General features: G+C 53.8%; 1 long non-coding RNA gene across 1 annotated transcript in view; it reads right to left on the reverse strand.

Annotated features, from left to right (window-relative positions):
* Positions 1-4,519, reverse strand: part of LOC103670846 — a 26,413-nt gene that overhangs the window by 21,123 nt on the left and 771 nt on the right. Inside the window, exon 2 of the long non-coding RNA XR_570689.2 lies at positions 2,637-2,738. This is a non-coding gene — a long non-coding RNA (uncharacterized LOC103670846). The remainder of the gene's footprint in view (positions 1-2,636; positions 2,739-4,519) is intronic.

Genomic DNA, 4,519 nt, shown 5'->3' on the forward strand with positions numbered 1-4,519 from the left:
ACACACACACACACACACACACACACACACACACCCCGGCTCCAACACAGTCAAGTTTTGTGCCTTTCCCAAGTGTGATTAATCTCTGGCAGAGGCCAGAAACAGGAGTAGGTTTCTTGGCTGCCCATTCTGATAAACAATCTGTTCCTGGGAAGAGTAGGTGAAGGGGGCGTAAATTGAGGGGGTAATCTTGGGGCGTGGTGGCCGCGGGGGCGGGGGGAGGTGAGGGGGGCGTGGAGGAGAGGAGGGGGTGCGGAGGCCAGCCTAGCTAACTCTCGAAGAGGCCCGCCCTCCCGGAAAACGCAAGTGCCCTTCCTCTGGAGCGCGTGGTTTTGGGGTGGGTCAGGTTTCCTGCCCTTAAGAATGTGAGCAGACAGTGAATCCATTCTTGCTGCCAGTTCACAATGTCCAGGAAATGTCGGAGGGACACCGAGGCCTCAGGGAGCAGGAGGCCAGGGGAGGGTGCCCGGGGCGTTGCAGACCACGGGCTCTTGTGCGTCTGGCCAGGGGAAACCGAGGCAGCCGCCGGGAAGGCTGGGCGGAGCCCGTGGTGGTAGGAAGTATTGCAAAGTGGAATAGGGAAAGCCAGAAGATGTTCAAAACAAAAGGAAGGATGATTTGCCTGCATCGGAGGTCGCTGGTACCGAAACTGTAGGCAAGAAAGCTGGCCGTGGATTTTGCAGTGGGTTTATGGTGTGGGCATCCAGGCAGAAAGCAGCAATATGAGAAAGTGGGGATGGGGGAGAGTCTCCGGGTGAAGAGAAATCGGTGCCGAGAAGGCTGTGCACGGCTGGGAAATGTCACTAAGGAGAGTGCGGTGGCACCGAATACAAGGTGAATAATCGGCTGCATTTTGGAAAGAAATGTAAAAATATTAATAAAGGCAAGAAACCCCCTTCTGTTCAGCTTGAAAAACAACTCTACCTCTCACCTCCTGCCTCTCCTCCCCACCCCAACACAGACGTGCACTTGCGCAGGCACCCCCCCACACACACACACACCCCTCTTGTCCACCCTGCATCCAAGAAGCCTGGGCCAGGCTCGCTTTCCTTTGGATTTAATTACACGAAAATGCTGAACAAAACCCTGTAATTACACCCTTAGTCCCTGCCACTCAGGCCCAGCACACTTCCTGCCTAGTTTTGTTTTTTAAAGAAGAGGTCATTGCCTCTTTTCTTTCCAAATTGACCAAAACAAAAAAGTAAAAACCCCAAATAAATCCAACCGCTCCAAGCTTCAGCACACCAGGGATTTGGGGATGGGAGATCCGCGTCCCTCTAGGAAAGATGAGAGAAGACAGCCTGACCTCCTGCTTTCTCACTCTGGCTCTTAGAGGGGCAGTCACTGCTTAATGTCTGCCCGAAGAACAGAGATGCCAGGCTGGCCACCCCAGAAGGAAATCTTCCAGGGCCAGGGTGAAGAGGGTGGGCAGACCTTAGCATCAGGCCTCCATTGATTTCCAGCTATTTTTCTGAGAAGGGCTTAGAGCTGGAAAAGAGATTGGGGACAACGACTCACCTTTCTATAGCCCTATGCCTTAACATACAGAATTTCATAGGGAGCCCCTGAAGCAGGGAGAACAAATGTGAACATCAACACTCACACTCAATGGGTGAGGCCCCTGAGGCCCAGAAAGAAGAAATAGAATGCTCTAAGTCAGTCATGAGGCCGGGGCAGTGGTGTACAAGCACTGCCTCTGAGGACTTTTACGCTATGACCTCAGGAAACCAGGACATCTTGGAGGAAATGGAGGTTTCTAGATTTGGGGCTGGAGCCAATCAGACTTGGATCATCATTAGATCCCCAGGACTGAGAGAGAAAGTGAGCTCTAACAGAACAGTTGAATAACGGAACTAATGGCAAATGGAAGGGCGCAAGGAGCTGGAGAATGGGAGCCCACCAGGCCATCTGGTGGCCCAGTTTCAGCTTTGAAACAAAAGTAAGTGATGAGAATAGTGTCACACCCGCTGGGGACGTGTCAGGCTGGGATCCTCTGGGTCTGGCCAGAGAGGGAAATTCAAGCATGAGAGTACGGTGGTCCTCTAGATGGATCAGGGTTGGGGGGACCCCTCGCTCCCTCGATTTCTGTCTCCAGTGATGCCTAGGCCAGGTTTGGTTGTCAAGGGGTGTAGACCTCTCCTGGGCTAGAGGTGGGTTTTTTTTTGTTATCGGTTGTTTGTTTTTTGTTTTTGTATTAAGATTTATTTACTTGCTAGGAGTGGGGTAGGAAAAGAGAGAATCCCAAGCGGAATCGCTGTTGAGCGCAGAGCGCCCCCCTCCAGGGGCTCGATCCCACATGATCCCAAGATCATGACCCCAGGAACACGACGCAAGCTGAAATCAAGAGTAGGACACTTAACCCGACTGAGTCACCCAGGCGCCCCCGGGCCAGACGTGTTTTGAGGGCAGCAGCCAGAATCATGAAGCAACCTCTAGCCCAAAGATAGGACAGTACAGGTTGGGTGGGTGTGCACAGTCAGTGTTACCTGAATTAGGTGAGAATAAAGGGTTGTTTCTTGTATGAGATGGCTTGTGGGTCTGGAAGGAGGTTCCTTCCACCATAAAATCACCCTCTCCAGTCTCCTCCTTCCCCTTCATTACTCAGCCTGGGGTCCCTCTCAGCGGTGGACACTTACAACGCAGCTGTCCTCCTTGTAACAGTAGGTAAGGAATATTCAGTAAGGTTCCTAACACTTCGTTGTGTTTTAGAGCTTCACATTCTCCTCCATCACCCCTGCCTAGAAAACCCAGAGAGAGAAAGAGAGAGAGAAAAAAAAGTCTCAGGGATGCCAGGAAGCATGGTTACACCATTTTGCTCAAAGCTGACCAGCGACTGATTTTACCTCCCAAATTAGTGGTATTAATTTGTGCATCATTTTGCATCTATGGGGACAGCAGTGACATTCTTAACCTGCAAAGTCCTGCGGGGAGAGGCATTTTACTTTCTTGCAGTTTCTTAGAGGCATCTGGGGACTCCCCCCACACCCCCACACCCCCCAAAAAAGCTAGCAACTGGTGGGACAGAATAAGGAATGCTGGGTTTAAAGCCAAGAGAACCTGGTTTCCAGTAATTCCGAACTAGCTCTGGGCCTGCTGTCCTCACCTATACAGGAGGGTGATGAAAGTAACACCTACCTCCTGGGGCCGCTGTGGGGATCGGTGAGATAATGTCTGGGAATGCACTTCAGGGCCCCAGACAAATGTTGGTCATTTTATTGTTCGTATCTCTTACATTTTATGAAGCCCATTATAATACTGCATTTTCCATACCACCGAGGAGGCGGGCAAAGGAGGCAGTGAAATTACTCCCATTTTACAGACTAAGAAACCGAAGTTCAAGTGATTTGCTCAAGGTCAGACAGCTATTTAGGGTCAGCCAAGTCCAAGTTGAACAACATAATGTAAATATGTGCAATGTAAGCGCCCTCTTTCCCCTCCCTCTCCCGAGTTAGGGTTTGACCGCCCCGCTCAGGCAAGTCAACATATTTGCAGATCGTGGCCATCCAGCCCAACCCGTGACAGCAGCGATGGCTGCCTGTCTGAACCAGACTTGACCGTGGGACTGGGAGGCCTCAGGGAGGGCTTCCCGCTCTGAGGCCCCGCCTACTGGCGGCCCCCAGCAGGAAAGCGGCGGCGGCGACGGGTCTCCGAAGCCGGGCAGTGGAAATCCCCAGCCCGGGTGCGGGCGGGTGGGAACCCACTGGCGCTCCTGCTCCCTGCTGAGGCCCATGCGCACCCGGGGCCGGGTGGAGGGTCCAGGATCTGCGCGCCCGTGGCCTTGGCAGCTGCCCCGCCGAGCTCTCCGCTCACCCTCGCTCTCCAAGCCCTCATTCTCAGCTACTCCCCTTCTTGGGGTGCGGGCGTTTAACTCAAGCGGGTCAGTGAATAGCACCCTTGTCTGGCGCTTCCCCTTTTTTCCCCTCTGGGCCAGGTCCCTAGGAGGCTCATTCCAGGGTTTCTTTATTTTTGGACCTAAACACACACACACACACACATACACACACACACCAGCTTTTGCTGAGGACAGCGCTAGGCTCCCCCGTGCCCTGGCACGCTGGCAAAGAGGAAGCGGGGAGGAGGCAGGAACCAGACGCGACTCCCTCTGCCTTTCTTCCCTTCCCTGCTCCCCGCCCCTTCAGGAAGAAAGCCGTCAGAGATCTGATCGCTCGCTGTGGCCGCTGTGCCAGCACCAACCACTACGTCCTCCTTTTCCTTCCACCCAGTTTTGCTCGGGCTGCCCGCGCGCCGCAGGCTGGGCAGGTCCTGGCTGGCGGCGCAGCCTCCCCTCCCCAGGGGTTCTCAGCGAATCACGTTGTTCCTGGGCTTTCACGCTCGAGTGGCTCTTGCGTAACCCTACGCCCTGGCCTAAGTTAATACTTTTTTTTTTTAAATACCAGAATTAATACTTTAGGAAAAGGCCAATACTTCCGCCACAGAACCCGCCCGGGAGCAAATGTGTAAATTACCGTGCCGACCGATTCTCACACCCTTAGAGCCCGGGGCGGGCGAGGGGGGGGGG

Source organism: Ursus maritimus, unplaced genomic scaffold, assembly GCF_017311325.1.
Source record: "Ursus maritimus isolate PB19 unplaced genomic scaffold, ASM1731132v1 scaffold_25, whole genome shotgun sequence".
Taxonomy (NCBI): domain Eukaryota; kingdom Metazoa; phylum Chordata; class Mammalia; order Carnivora; family Ursidae; genus Ursus; species Ursus maritimus.